This window comes from Ranitomeya variabilis, chromosome 3, assembly GCF_051348905.1.
Source record: "Ranitomeya variabilis isolate aRanVar5 chromosome 3, aRanVar5.hap1, whole genome shotgun sequence".
Taxonomy (NCBI): domain Eukaryota; kingdom Metazoa; phylum Chordata; class Amphibia; order Anura; family Dendrobatidae; genus Ranitomeya; species Ranitomeya variabilis.
Window position 1 is genome coordinate 178,741,198 of NC_135234.1, and position 16,930 is coordinate 178,758,127.

The 16,930-nt window shown below is 41.5% G+C and overlaps 1 long non-coding RNA gene across 1 annotated transcript in view; it reads left to right on the top strand.

The window, feature by feature from the left end:
• Nucleotides 1-14,297, top strand: part of LOC143818049 (uncharacterized) — a 43,016-nt gene extending 28,719 nt beyond the window's left edge. The window contains exons 2-3 of the long non-coding RNA XR_013224281.1: nucleotides 8,930-9,036; nucleotides 14,131-14,297. This is a non-coding gene — a long non-coding RNA (uncharacterized LOC143818049). The remainder of the gene's footprint in view (nucleotides 1-8,929; nucleotides 9,037-14,130) is intronic.
• The last annotated feature ends 2,633 nt before the right edge of the window (nucleotides 14,298-16,930 follow it).

Here is a 16,930-nt window from a genome sequence, read left to right on the forward strand (position 1 = left end):
CATCACACATCATTTATACACACACACAAAACTCATTTTACACCACAGCTATAAAAAATAACAGCTAATAGTATGAAAAACATATAAACAGGGCAGGCAGGCGCACGCACACAAGCACGCACACAAGCATGCACGCACACAAGCACGCACACAAGCACGCACGCACACAAGCATGCAAGCACGCACGCACGCACACAAGCATGCAAGCACGCACGCACGCACGCACACAAGCACGCACGCACACAAGCATGCACGCACACAAGCACGCACACAAACACGCACGCACACAAGCACGCACGCACGCATGCATGCATGCTGGATGGCAGTACTCACATGGCTGTCTCAGGCAGGGTCTGGCTTGCAGGGCCTCTCTGGCTGGATGGCAGTGCCTGGCTGGCAAAGTCTTGCTGGCAGAGTGTCTCTGGCTTGCAAGGCCTCTCTGGCTGGATGGCAGTGCCTGGCTGGCAAAGTCTTGCTGGCAGAGTGTCTCTGGCTTGCAGGGCCTCTCTGGCTGGATGGCAGTGCCTGGCTGGCAAAGTCTTGCTGGCAGAGTGTCTCTGGCTTGCAGGGCCTCTCTGGCTGGATGGCAGTGCCTGGCTGGCAAAGTCTTGCTGGCAGAGGTCTTGCTGGCTGGGTCTGGCTGGGTCTCTCGGGCATGGAAGGGTCTCTCTTGCTGGCTGGTACATTTGGGAATGACCTGTCCTCTTTATATAGTTTTTGGGTTGTCTGGGCAAAGTTGCAACTTTTTGGAGCATGCTCAATCAAAAAAAGCGGATTGAGGCGACGGATCCGCCAAAAAACGGATCGCGACGGATCCGTCGCCCATAGGCACCCATTTAAAAAAAAGGCGGACGCGACGGATCCGCCGCGTTCCGCCTTTTTGCCGGCGACAAAAAACGTTACAAAGTCCGTCAATGTCTAGACAACGTCCGCCAAATATCGACGGATCCGTCGCAAGGCGGATGGAACGGACGACCATCCGCCACAATCCGTCTGTAATGCAAGTCAATGGAAAAATAGCGGATCCGCCCCCAAAAAAAAACGGATCCGCCATTTTACGAAAATGGCGGTTTTTGACTGACGCCGAAAGACTGAAGTGTGAAAGAGGCCTTAGGAAGCCTTAATCATCATCCATGTTTAAGGCTTCCTATAGCTGAAAGGTGTAGGATGGTTGCTCCTGTAGTTCAGCACTGTGGCTGCAACATGTTGCATTGTATTTTAATATATATAAAATAAATATGGGATCCAAGAAGTATCCTTTCTCCTTGCGGAGAGTGACATGTTAAGCATGTCGAGATGAGGAGACTGAAAGCTGCAATGCTCCTCTGGGAAATATGCAAATTGTCTCTTCAGACAGGAAGAGGACTAAAACTCTAGTGCCACCTATTGGAAGTAGCGATCCTAACAATCAATGTCGACCCTTTAACGAGCCTTGTCACATGACTTAGGATAAAAGCCAAACCAGAATCTCAATGTGCAGACACTGTGTTTCAGGGTACTGCCCCTCATCAGTGCAAAATAGAGATCTGGTTTGGCTGTGTGAGAGGCATCTGACCGGGATCCAAGAAGTATCCTTTCTCCTTGCGGAGAGTGACATGTTAAGCATGTCGAGATGAGGATACTTAAAGCCGCAATGCTCCTCTGGGAAATATGCAAATTGTCTCTTCAGAGAGGAAGAGGACTAGAACTCTACTGCCACCTATTGAAAGTAGCAATCCTAACAGTCAATGTTGACCCTTTAATGAGCCTTGTCACATGAATTAGGATAAAAGCCAAACCAGAATCTCAATGTGCAGACACTGTGTTTCAGGGTACTGCCTCTCATCAGTGCAAAGTGGACATCTGGTTTGGCTGAGTGAGTGGTGTCTGACCAAGATCCAAGAAGTATCCTTTCTCCTTGCAGAGAGTAACATGTTAAGCATGTCGAGATGAGAAGACATAAAGCTGCAATGCTCCTCTGGGAAATATGCAAATTGTCTCTTCAGAGAGGAAGAGGACTAGAACTCTACTGCCACCTTTTGAAAGTAGCAATCCTAACAGTCAATGTTGACCCTTTTACGAGCCTTGTCACATGACTTAGGATAAAAGCCAAACCAAAATCTCAATTTGCAGACACTGTGTTTCGGGGTACTGCCCCTCATCAGTGCAGCTGAAAATCTTTTCTTTACTGTTTTCAACTTCCTTTCTGAGGCACCAGATTGTGCCATACCCCAATTCTGAGACATGACTTGGTTATATCTCCCCCGCCCCATTGTTCAATACAGAAGCATGGTTAACCGCATTCTGGATTTCCGGTCAGAACCGACTCGGTATCATCACACACTATTAGGTCTCTTGTCTAGGACCCTCATCATTGGTTTTAAAGGGGATTCACTAGCCCTATAACTTCAGGATGTATCTGGCAAGCTCTCTGTGGGCATTTTCTTCCATCACTTAGAGACTCATTGCACCACCCGTCTAGCTTCTGCTGTGGCCAATTTATTACTGGGAGGACTTCCACGTCGTTGGATATCATGCTTTACAGATGACTTCCATCTTTGGAAACAACTCTGCCTCTTGATCATCACTCCATCCAGCATTAATTGCTGTACATATTTGAGGTGAGCCACCCTATACGTGAGGAGAATTTGCATATTGCCCAGACTTTCCCCTGTCCCTACCATGAGGAATGGAGCCATACCCACTTCCCTGGGTATCGGTCCTTTGTTATCATTGGGAATTCTCACACTCATCACTCCGGACTTATCTACCATTTCCTGCATGAGTTGTCTGTTTGTCCCGATGACTTTTCTCAGCAGAGTACTAGACACCTGGACAACATCTTCCAGTAGATTCTGAGCTTTCCTCATAAGCTGCAGCCGCCTGGCAGCTTCTTCGTTCTTCCACCGGATCAACCACTTCAAGCGCACACACCTCAAGTGCATGTCCCTCAGGATAGCTACTCGATCCACTGTGACTTCAGATGTGGACAAAACCAACAGCTGTTTAGCTTCTGGGAACTAGTACACTCTACATGCTTCCATGGCCTTCTTAATATCGTCATGCACTGGAAAACTCTTCCCTCAGGTCTTCTTGGACCTCTACAAGGTACTTGAGCAAGGAAGTCTCACTCTTCTCCACTGCACGTCTCTCTCCAGATTTCCACCTCTTTGAGTTGCTTGGCCAGAACAGACACCTGCTGCTCCATGTTCTTAAGGGCTGCCGAATTCATCATCTGGTTTTCTGCCAGGCAGCCTTTGAGCTCGGACACCTCTCATTCCAACGCACTCACTCAGCCCTCAGCAGCCTGTCTCCGAAGCTTCTCTTGCTTCAAATGGGCATGTATAGTCTCCTTGAGCCTCCTTAGCTTGCATCTTCCATCGTCTGAACTGGGTGAGCTTCCATTACTCAAGGAGGTATTTGCTTCAGGCCCCACTCCTTTGGTGGCTTCCTCCATTTCTGCACCCTCGGTCTTCACCTGGGTTTCAGTAATGGCAGCTTCAGCCATCTCATGGGTCTCAGCTGTGAATTTGAAGAGAAGGAATATAAACCAGCTGACCCGTGATGCATAAGCTGAGTTTTGGGAGCATGGACCCGCTGTGTCCAGGCGTGTAGAATAGTGTTGAGCGATACCGTCCGATACTTGAAAGTATCGGTATCGGATAGTATCGGCCGATACCCGAAAAGTATCGGATATCACCGATACCGATACCCGATACCAATACAAGTCAATGGGACACCAAGTATAGGAAGGTATCCTGATGGTTCCCAGAGTCTGAAGGAGAGAAAACTCTCCTTCAGGCCCTGGGATCCATATTAATGTGTAAAATAAAGAATTAAAATAAAAAATATTGATATACTCACCTCTCCGGACGTCACGGCTTCTGATTGGTCGCGTGCCACTCATGTGACCGCCAGGCGACCAATCACAAGCCGTGACGTCATTCTCAGGTCCTAAATTCCTAGAATTAGCTTGTGATTGGTCACGTGGCGGTCACATGAGCGGCACGCGACCAATCAGAAGCCGTGACGTCATGGAAGGTGCTGAACGCGCTCATTTTAAGCAAAGCAGGCTGCCGGTTACTACCAGGGCGCGTCAAAAGGTGAGTATATCCCTATTTTTTATTTTAATTCTTTATTTTTTTACATGGATATGGATCCCAGTGCCTGAAGGAGAGTTTCCTCTCCTTCAGACCCTGGGAACCATACACTGGGAACTTCCGATTCCGATTCCCGATACCACAAAAGTGTCAGATCTCGGTATCGGAATTCCGATACCGCAATTATCGGCCGATACCCGATACTTGCGGTATCGGAATTACTGAACACTAGTGTAGAATCAAAAAGAAAAAAATGTCCAGCTTCACCGAATCCATGAAGAAAAGTTTATGATTAAGGGAGCTTAGTCTCCAGAAAGACGTTGAGATTCATACCCATATGGTTTGTGCTGAAGTTTGTATCCTCCATGTTTAAGTTTGTGAATAAAGAAAACTTTTTTCATGGATTCAGTGAAGCTGGACATTTTTTTCTCTCAGCGGTGACACCTTCAGCCCCCTCTTGAGTTTTAGTAGTGTCACCTTCAAAGGTTTTTTATCCCTCTAGCTCTTCACTCTCAGGATCTTTGGAGTGTTCAACCTTCTCCACTTCTTCACCCATGGCTCTATCAACTGTCTGCGCTTCCTCAACAAGAGTCAGTTAGATCACTTCTTTGTGGCTATTGCTACTTCAGCGATGGGAGGATTTGCTGTCCTTGTTGGGCCCTTCCTTACTGTACTCCCCTTTTTTTGTAGCATCACCGTCAACCCCAAAGTCTGTGTCACACCCCACAGTATGGTGATCCCTCTTGGTGCTCTCTAACTGGGTGTCAGCTCCCTTTTTTTTAGCTTTCCCATTACTCCCAGTCATACTGTTTCACACTACAGGTGACATCAGGTCAGTACGTTAAGCAAACGAATACCCTCCTCCAGTCAAACCTCCATCTGAACCATCAATGTTGTCAATCTGTCACCTGTGGTGTATGCTATCACTGAAGTATGAATGTTTGGAGAAACATAATGTAAAAATCTTACAATGTCTGGCTCCTTCATCTGAGTGGCGTCCACCCTGACAAGCATTTTGGCTACCATATTAATCAGAAAGATGAAGTAATCAGGGATTGACGTAGTATATAAGGCACTATGGGCCTATCCATATTACGAATGTGGTGTTGCTGTCCAATAATCAGGGAGAAGGTGTGGTCTGACACATGTCTCGCATTGACATCAGTGAGCAACCATGGCGGCAGCGTCATGTGGTCCATGATGATGAGGTCACTTGGGAAACCACATGACTGGACATCACAAAGGACATAGAGACACGCTCGTCAAATAAACCCTAAACAAATCATTAGATGGCAGACATATAGGGGAGCAGAACCACACCATTAATACTATGAACTTAATTGATTGACACTTGACAAAATTAAAATAGTGTGAATATATACAAACAAATACTAGTAAAGGATTAATGAATTGGATAAAACTAATTGTATCAGTTTAAATGACAGACATAAATGATATGCATCATATTTATATATTAGCCCCTTAATGACCGCCAATACCTCTTTTTACTGAACTGAAATATAAGAGAATAGCATCCCCAGTCAGGTGACAATCCAGCAGCTGTCAACTGTACACTATAGCTGACAACTTTCTGCATCAGCCACAATCAGTGATTTCACCTTCCATATATGTTTATTCCCCTGTCAGGATTCTGCTGTCAATAATTACTATATCATATAAATGGTTAAAAGAGTGTGGGAGCTCCCTCTTTATCCCCATTGGTACTCTGAGATCATGATTTTGTGGTCCTGATGTTTGCCATGGCAGTTCAAATAACGGCCTTGGAGTCTGCCGGCTGCAGTGGCCTGTTCAGTAGTTAGCAACATTTAGGTTGCTTAATTCCTGTAATGACACTTTGCATTAATTCCCCAAAAGCACCTGAAGGGTTAATAAGCTACCTTAAAGCAGTTTTTAATGTCAGGGGGTGTTGTTTTTAAAATGTTATCACTTTTGTGGGTGTTCCAATTTATAGGAAAGTCATTTCAAACTTGGATAGGTCCCGAAAAAAATAAATTTTGTAAATTTCCATGAAAAAATGAGAAATTGCTGCTACTTTTTAAACCTCCTAAAATGCTAACAAAATAAAATAACATTTTTAAAATGGTGCTGATTTAAAGCAAGTGTGAGCAGGTAGAAATATGCAGTAACGGGTTGGAGGCAGAGCAAGTGTTAACATGGGGTTTAATTTAACAGGTATACTCCTTGCAGGGAGAAAACAGATAAAACAGTATAAACTAACACAAGGGACGTAACTCAGGGGAAGCAGGTGTGAAGCATAGGGTAGGAAGTTCAAGGAAAGCAAATTTATCAGTCTGACGACTTCAGAATGCAGTTAGTTCAGGATGTGGACATTGGCGCCAAAGCAGTGGCGCATAAGGGGTCCAGTATGGTCCTGGAAAAGATGGCATCCTGGATCTTGGTGGCGACGGTGATTCCTCGTGGTCCAGTGTAGTCTTGAAAGGATGATGTCTTGGCTCCTGGCGGTGATGGTGATTCCTTGTGGTCCGGTCGGTGATTGGTGTGTCAGGAAGCGATGAGCCGGACAGAGCACAGTCTTTCCCCCTGTCAGCGTACAGGGACAATGAGCAACTTGATTCAGGTGGAACGGGAAACCCCTCACAGTGGGTGTCCTAATTCTCGCATCGGTGCGTGCACAGGCTTATGTCCTGACTGGGCGTCCTGTCACTTACGGTCTGCAATGTCAGTGGGGACCAGGTACATTGTTGTCAGCAGTCTCTGTTAACAGCTTTTAACCTCTGCTGGTTTTTGCCCGCTCTGGCAGTTGGCTCCCCCGCAGAAGCCCTGACACTGCCCTCCTGCGCAATGCACGTTCCCACGGCAACTATCTGATTTGCTGCATACTGTTGCCCTCTTATCTTAGACATGCCCCCTACTCCTAGGTGCAGAGGTTGGTCCGGGGCTTTAAGCTTTCCCCCGTGAAACCTGAGTGACAGCCCCGACAGTTCCGGATGTGTCACGGAGTAGGTAGGCCCCGTCCAGGTCTTCTCCTTACACAGACATGAGGGGAATGCTATTTATGAATGTTTTTGTGTGGCATGGCTATCTGGATTAAAGGGATAATCATTCAAAGTGAAAATTGTCAATGTTTTTATATTTTTGTAAAATTTCTGATATTTTTTACATATATATGAATATATATTATTTGTTGCAATATCACTCACACTTATTTCATCAGTTTCATCAGCACTCCACTTTTATATACATTACTGCTCTGACATGCTTTGGGTTTCCTTGCCGACCGCATCTGTATGTTTTCTGTGATGTCTGATCACATGGTTTCCTGTGTGACCGCAGCGTCAGCAGACCATGCACAGGCTTCTAGTAACCATTGTTTCAGATGATTCCCATCTCATATCTTCACAGCATAGACAATTGCTTTCACATGACCACAAGGATAAAAGTCTAAGGGGGTCAGATCGGGAGACCTTGGTAGCCATTAAACTGGCCCACGATGACCAATCCACTTTCCAGGAAACTGTTCATGTAGGAATGCTTGGACCTAACACCCATAATTGATGATATGGTGTGGTCTATGGGGTACAAAGATAGTGGGGCCATTCTTCATCAAAGGAAACCTCAATGTCACTGGATATCTGAAATTCCTAAATCATGATGTGTTGCCATCTTTATGCACTGAAGTTGGAACATTCCCTAAGTTTTTCCAGCAAGATGGTGCACCACCACATTATGGGTGTCAGGTCTGAGCATTCCCACAAGGAAACTGACCCCCTTAGACTAGCATTGCTTCTGTGGTGTTGCTATTAGTGTGTCAAGAGTGGGAGAAGAGGGTTGCATTGACAATCCAACACAATGGGCAGCACTTTGAACACATTTTAAAAGTGGTCATAAACTTGTAAATAACTCATGAAAGAATAAAGTTACATTAAGACCAGGCACACAATTGTTTTTCTTGTGAAATTCTCAATAAGTTTGATGTGCCAAATGACCCTCTTCCCATTGGAAAAAATAAAGTTGGATCCAAAATGGCCAACTTCAAAATGGCTGCCATGATCACCACCCATCTTGAAAAGCTTCCCCCCTCCCATATACCAATGTGCCACAAACAGGAGGGTGATATCACCAACCATTCCCACTTTGTTTAGGTGTATCCATATAAATGACCCACCCTATATATATATATATATATATATATATATATATATATATATATATATATATATATATATATGTACTCTATGTGTATAAATCTATTCTAACTATTTTATTCTGACCTGTACGCGGCAGATCATTTGACAGCTTTTAATCTATCTATTTATCTATCTATCTGATCGCCACCATGGTCACCACCAATCTTGAAAAGTTTTCCCCCTTCGATATACTAATGTGCCACAAACAGGAAGTTGATGTCACCAACCATTCCCATTTTATTTAGGTGTATCCATATAAATGGCCTACCCTGTATATTCCCTATCAGTATGTGGGAGGAAACTGGAGTGTGTGAGGAAACTGGACTATTCAGAGAGAACTCTTGCGAACACTGGGAGAACACATATCTTTGCAGATGTTGAGCTTGATGGGATTTGATCCCCGAGCTCCATTGCTGCATGGCTACAGTGCTAACCACTGAGCCACCATGCTATCTATATTCTGTGAATATTAACTAATAGTTTGTGAATAGAGAAAAAATTATGCTAAATGCTCAGCATAATTTCAAATTGAGAATCAACTAAAACTAATTATAATTCAGGGTATATTAGTGTATTTAACACAAGTACCCTAGTCACATTCAATAAATTGATGACCTAATGCTAACAAAGTAGTTTTTAGTGAAAAAGAACTACTGAAACTTTAATTTTATATTTCCACAGAAACAGAATGGTTTCATTGCTTAAATTAAATGAAAAAGTTGAAGTATACTGAAAGCTGCATAAGTACCTGAATGATATATGGCTCCTGGCTACCATCAGCGATACAGGTAGTGCTTCCATCTTGTAAATCATTTGCATAAAGCGATTTAGAGATGACAGACTCTTATATCTCAACACCCAAGATCTAGCACCCTGCAGTTTTATATTATTCCGTTCTACTTCTGTATCAGACGACTAATAGGGTATCCACCCAAAATGCACATGAGAATATTAATAGAAAATAGCAATTTGTCTTTTTAATACCTCATTCTAAGTGATGTATAGAAGATATGCATATGAACAAATCTGTTAGTGTCTACACTGCTCAGTAAGTTCTATATTATGTGTGCTTTGAGAAAAAAAACTTTACTTCTTTACATTTTAACTTAAGAATATTGCAAAGGAGGAGAAAAAACATAGGTAATGGAATAGCTAATCACAGTGATCGATTAAGGGCTCATATCCATTTGCGAGAAAAAAAAACGGACAAGTGTCATGCGAGTACAATGCAATTTTTAAAACATTTAAAACATCCATATGACATCTGTATGCAATGCGATTTTAACATGAGCTTTTACATACAGCAGTTCTCTATCATTTAAACATCGTTTTAAAACGAAATATTCTTCAAAATACATACACATATATATATTATACATGTTAGCTAGATAGCTAGATAGCTAGATAAATAGATAGATAGATTAAAAGCTGTCAAATGATCTGCCACGTACACTATAATCACATAGTGACAGGTCAGAATAGAATAGTCAGAATAGATTTATACACATAGAATACATACATATATATATATATATATATATATATATATATATATATATATATATATATATATACATATAGGGTGGGTCATTTATATGGACACACCTAAATAAAATGGGATTGGTTGGTGGGTGATATCACCTTCCTGTTTGTGGCACGTTGGTATATGGGAGGGGGGAAGCTTTTCAAGATGGGTGGTGATCATGGTGGCCATTTTGAAGTTGGCCATTTTGGATCCGACTTTATTTTTTCCAATGGGAAATGGGTCATTAGACATATCAAACTTATTGAGAATTTCACAAGAAATACAATGGTGTGCTTGATTTTAACGTAACTTTATTCTTTTATGCGTTATTGTGACCATTGTGTTGGATTGTCAATGCAACCTTCTTCTCCCACTCTTGACACACTAGTAGTAACACCGCAGAAGAAATGCTAGTCTAAGGGGGTCAGATTCCTTGTAGGAATGCTCTGACCTGACAACCATAATGTGGTGGTGCAGCATCTTGCTGGAAAAACCTAGGGAACGTGCCAACTTCAGTGCATAAAGATGGCAACAGATCATCATCATGTAGCAATTTCAGATATCCAGTGGCATTGAGGTTACCATTGATGGGAGAATGGCCCCACTATCTTTGTACCCCATATATCACACCATACCATCAATTATGGATGTTAGTTCCGAGCATTCCTACATGAATAGTTTCCTGGAAAGTGGATGGGTCATCGTGGGTCAGTTGAATGGACACAAAGGTCTCTCGATCTGACCCCATCAGACTTTTATCTTTGGGGTCATCTGAAGGCAATTGTCTATACTGTGAAGATACAAGATGTGCAACATATGAAACAACGGTTACTGGAAGCCTGTGCTACCATTTCTTCTGTGGTGTTGCTATCAGTGTGTCAAGAGTGGGAGAAGAGGGTTGCATTGACAATCCAAAGCAATGGGTAACACTTTGAACACATTTTATAACTGGTCATAAACTTGTAAATCATTAAAGGAAGAAAGTGGCAACACTCACTGGTCTTCAAAGCAGGTCTTTATTGCATTAAAATCTTCACGGCTCGGGGGTGCTTCAACGGGTTTGTGAATGGACAGACGTGACGCCAGAAGAGGTTTATGCTGCAGGCACGCCTCCTCCCAGTCCCACTCTGCCCATTCACAGTACGAGTGACTAAAAACAACTAAGAACAATGCAAAACAATTCAATAATGAACGCTATATTACACTTGCGTGTAGCATATACTAAACCCAATATTTGAAGCATTATGAGACAAAATTATGCATCATTAGATCAAATCATTACCGGATGACTGTTCAGCTATATCTGACCTCACTTTCTCTTATAACATTAGGATGCTAGCCCACACTATTATATATATTTCACCGACATTACTAACATCCGATACAAACGTTACAACATAGCTCAAATTTTGAGAGAAGACGAAAATACATTCATATTAATGTATTGTATGGAGGGAGTGTGGATAAACCTGATCACAAGAATATCGACATGTCTACCTTATCATTTAAGCCTGCGGGCCCCATAGCTCCTGTCTGCATTATCCATCTTGCTTCCCTTCTTAGTAATAAATTATGGAGGTCACCCCCTCTTTTAGATGGTATTACTTTTTCTATGCCAGCAAAAGTCATCACCCTGGGATTCCCCCCATGCACTTCCTGAATATGGCTAATTAACCTTGGAGCACCCTCGCCCGATGTTATAGACTTAAAATGTTCCCTAAAACGTACATACATATGTCATATTGTTTTACCTTTGTAGTACCACCCACATGGGCAGAACACCACATATACAATGTAATCGGTTTTACAGGATATAAATTGAGTCACTTTATGTGTGACAGGTCCTATATTCAAGATCCTGTCTGTAACGTGGTATTGACAATATGTGCAGTGCCTACAACGGTAATTCCCCTTAGGGGTACTCGACTCAAGCCAATTATTTGTCTTATCTTTCATAATGCAATTCCACACCAAAATGACCCTTACCCTGATGCTACATCTATTTGAGATTAAAGGGCCCCTGGCTGCAACTGCAGTTAAATCCTTATCCTTACCCAGGAGATGCCAATCTAATGGCCGCTCTTATATGTTTATCCATGAGGCAATATTGGAAGCAAAATGTAAATCTTTTTTCTTTTGTACTTCGTGTGCCTTGAATATTATCAGTACTCCTATCACTCATTTTACTCACTGCTCACTGCTTCACTGCTTTGTTAACTTGTAAATAACTAACGAAAGAATAAAGTTACGTTAAAACCAAGCCCACCATTGTTTTTGTTGTGAAATTCTCAATATGTTTGATGTGTCACATGACCCTCCTCCCATTGAAAAAAATAAAGTTGGATCCAAAATGGCTGACTTCAAAATGGCCACCATAGTCACCACCCTTCTTGAAAAGTTTCCCTCCTCCCATATACTAATGTGCCACAAACAGGAAGTTGATATCACCAACCATTCCCATTTTATTTAGGTATATATAAATGCCCCATGCTGTAGAAATCCCATAAGCCATGCCCATTGGGAAACACCGTATGCATGCGCATAAACAACACAAACTCATGCAAAAACGCATGCACACTCAGCGTTTTTTTGCCATCATGCGTAAGATCATGCAGATAAAAACGCTGCACACAGAAACATATACTCTGCACACAGAAACGCTAATGTGAACCTAGTCTTATTCTTCATTTTCAACTGTGGTGATAACTAGATGAAAGGGTAAAAAAAAGTCAACAAAACAGAAAGTCCAGTGTGGTGTTACAATGCGCAGTTTTTAGAACCTACCAATAGTGCTACTAGGAAGGACATCCAAAAACATGGTTTACCAATATTCAATGTTTCTTTTTTCCTATTTATAATTTAATGCATTTTAATTTAATGACAGTTTTACTTCTTTTTTAAAATACAATGCATGTGCTTTAGATGTAAGGTGTCCGATACTTGACTAGTAGAAGAGACGCAAAGAATTCTAAAGAAATGCATGTTTTGGATAATGACTGAAGAGAAGAATGTTATTTATATTCCAGGAGTTAACAAAAAATATTACATTAAACTTTTCGATAATGCCGCCAATTTTTACATAATCCTTCTAGATTTAGAAAATCCAGAGTAATTGTACAATATCATATGATTATTAGAATAAAGTTAATTTATTTGGATGTAAATTCATTGCAGCAAATTACTGCCTGAAGTCTACAGCCCATGGATTTTGCTAAATGCAGAATTGTTTTTCAGAGCATTACTATATCTGAAGTTGCTGTTTGATTGTCAGTTTTTCTGTCTTCAATTTTGCTTTCAGTAAATGAAAATCATTCTCATCAGCTTCAGATCAGATGATTGACTTTTTCAAAGCTATTGTGTTTCTTTTGCAGTAAGTTTTGGAAACTTTTTATTGTCAACTAGCAGTTTGGAAACATTTTCTAAACAGAATGTATAGTTTTATATAATTCACAATTAATCTTGCCACTTTATTTGTAATTACTTGATAATAAAAACTTTAACCTATGGGCAATCATACATGCCTATGTCATAATGCTGCCTCTATCATATCTACTAGATATGACTTGCTTTGGATGAGTTCTTCCTTTTCTACTCTATTCTATTCTTTTTCCAATATTCTGGTACAAGTTAGTCTTGTTTTAATCTTGATGAATGCTAGATCGAGATATGATTTTTGGATGTGTAATTCAATTCTTTTTTCTATAGTTATGGTATGTTGCATACAGTTCCCTTCTTTTTTTTATTGGACCAGCACTCCTTCAATTTGACCTAGGTGTTTGTAAATTAGCAGGAGAACACAACAGGGATTATGCCTACTTTTTTGCTCTCAGCTCTTAGTCTGAGAAAATGTGGAAGGTGCTGTGTGGCAACCATTGCTACTCTCATGGTGAGCCTGTGGTGTGGCCAGGAACTATGGGGTCTTTGTCTTGGAGCATGGTTGCTGTAGGCAACAAGGTCCCTTCCCCTGCTAGTGCTATGTTAGGGACCCCCCGAGAGGTTCACCATGATGTGGTTGTGGGATTCATACAGTCTGATCAGAATTTAAAACTAAGAACATCATGTTCAATTTTATACATTTTGCCTAGAGGCATTAGATCAATTTATGATTTTTAGATGTGTGGTCCTTGTCTTTTTTTTCTACAGATGTGGCATATTTTTTATTTTTACATATTGCGTACATTATGGCATGCGATCTAGATATATCATAGAGCACAATAGGACATTTACATGAAATAACAAATCGAATGTGTGAATAAACAGATTAAAAGTTTTCATAATCTGCTCATCTCTACGTAAAAATGGATATATAATGTCACAGGATACCTCTCACTGTTGCACGTTTTTTTTTTTTTCACAGAAATGGAAAGGTTTACATTATTGCGATTTATGGCAAATCAAATTGCTGCAAATCTAAATTCAAATTTCATTTAAAAGGATTTGATCATCTCTAGCGCAGTTGTAATAATGATGTAGACATAGCCACAAAGGATAGAAGTTGGACTCTCAAGGTAATGCAAATCAAGATGTAATTGGGTGCAAAATGGAAAGCAAAATAAAGTTAATCAAGGTCACTAACTTAAAGGGATGATGTCATCTCATTTTCATGTCACTCCTAATATAAAGACATATATCAATGTGCTCCTCCAATATTAAGGCCTCAAGCTCTCCCATTTTGCTTTGCTAGAATCCTGGTATTTATAATATACTTTATGTTTCCATTAATTTTCCAGTATTTTTTTCTGAAATTCTAATTCCTTAAACTTTTGGGCACATTTTCATCACTAGAGATTATTTTGAAATTAGTTATAAACAGGGAGCCAGTCAGTCAGAAACAATATAACACTTACCTTTATATGGGCCCTACATCCTTTAACCCCTTCATGACCCAGCCTATTTTGACCTTAAATTCTTTACGCCCAAGGGTGGTTTGCACATTAATGACCGGGCCAATTTTTACAATTCTGACCACTGTCCCTTCATGAGGTTATAACTCTGGAACGCTTCAATGGATCCAGATGATCCTGACAATGTTTTCTCATGACATATTGTACTTCATGATAGTGGTTACATTTCTTTGATATTACCTGCATTTATTTGTGAAAAAAAACGGAAATTTGGCAAAAATTTTGAAAATTTAGCAATTTTCCAAATTTGAATTTTTATACAATTAAATCACAGAGATATATCACACAAAATACTTAATAAGTAACATTTCCCACATGTCTACTTTACATCAGCACAATTTTGGAAACAAAATTTTTTTTTGTTAGGGAGTTATAAGGGTTAAAAGTTGACCAGCAATTTCTCATTTTTACAACACCATTTTTTTTTAGGGACCACATCTCATTTGAAGTCATTTTGAAGGGTCTATATGATGGAAAATACCCAAGTGTGACACCATTCTAAAAACTGCACTGCTCAAGGTGCTCAAAACCACATTCAAGAAGTTTATTAACCCTTCAGGTGTTTCACAGGAATTTTTGGAATGTTTAAATAAAAATGAACATTTAACTTTTTACTCAAAAAATTTACTTCAGCTCCAATTTTACCAAGGGTAACAGGAGAAAATGGACCACAAAAGTTGTTTTTCAATTTGTACTGAGTACGCCGATACCCCATATATGGGGTAAACCACTGTTTGGGCGCATGGCAGAGCTTGGAAGGGAAGGAGCGCCATTTGACTTTTCAATGCAAAATTGACTGGAATTGAGATGGGACGCCATGTTGCGTTTGGAGAGCCCCTGATGTGCCTAAACATTGAAACCCCCCACAAGTGACACAATTTTGGAAAGTGGACCCCCTAAGGAACTTATCTAGATGTGTGGTGAGTAGTGTTGAGCATTCCGATACTGCAAGTATCGGGTATCGGCCGATATTTGCTGTATCGGAATTTCCGATACCGAGATCCGATACTTTTGTGGTATCGGGTATCGGGTATCGCAACAACATTAATGTAATAATGTGTAAAAGAGAGAATTAAAATAAAAAATATTGCTATACTCACCTCTCCGACGCAGCCTGGACCTCAGCGAGGGAACCGGCAGCGTTGTTTGTTTAAATTTCGCGCTTTTACTTGGTTACGTGAAGTCCCGGCTTGTGATTGGTCAGGGCGGCCATGTTGCCGGGACACGTACCAATCACAGCAAGCCGTGACGAAATTACGTCACGGCTTGCTGTGATTGGTCCGCGTCCCGGCAACATGGCCGCCATTAACCAATCACAAGCCGTGACGTCACGGGAGGCTGGACATGCGCGTATTTTAAAAAGCGCGCGTGTCCAGCCTCCCGTGACGTCACGGCTTGTGATTGGTTAATGGCGGCCATGTTGCCGGGACGCGGACCAATCACAGCAAGCCGTGACGTAATTTCGTCACGGCTTGCTGTGATTGGTCCGCGTCCCGGCAACATGGCCGCCCTGACCAATCACAAGCCGGGACTTCACGTAACCAAGTAAAAGCGCGAATTTTAAACAAACAACGCTGCCGGTTCCCTCGCTGAGGTCCAGGCTGCGTCGGACAGGTGAGTATAGCAATATTTTTTATTTTAATTCTTTATTTTACACATTTATATGGATCCCAGGGTCTGAAGGAGAGTTTCCTCTCCTTCAGACCCTGGGAACCATCAGGAATACCGTCCGATACTTGAGTCCCATTGACTTGTATTGGTATCGGGTATCGGTATCGGATTGGATCCGATACTTTGCCGGTATCGGCCGATACTTTCCGATACCGATACTTTCAAGTATCGGACGGTATCGCTCAACACTAGTGGTGAGCACTTTGACCCATTAAGTGATTCACAGAAGTTTACAATGCAGAGCCGAAAAAATATAAAATCATATTTTTTCACAAAAATTATATTTTTGCCCCTAATTCTTTATTTTCCCAATGGTAAGAGAATAAATTGGACTCCAAAAGTTGTTGTACAATTTGTCCTGAGTACGCTGATACCCCATATGTGGGGGTAAACCACTGTTTGGACGCAAGGGAGAGCTCGGAAGGGAAGGAGCGCTGTTTGACTTTTCAATGCAAAATTGATTGGAATTGAGATGGGACGCCATGTTGTGTTTGGAGAGCCCCTGATGTGCCTAAACATTGAAACCCCCCACAAGTGACAACATTTTGGAAAGTAGACCCCGTAAGGAACTTATCTAGATGT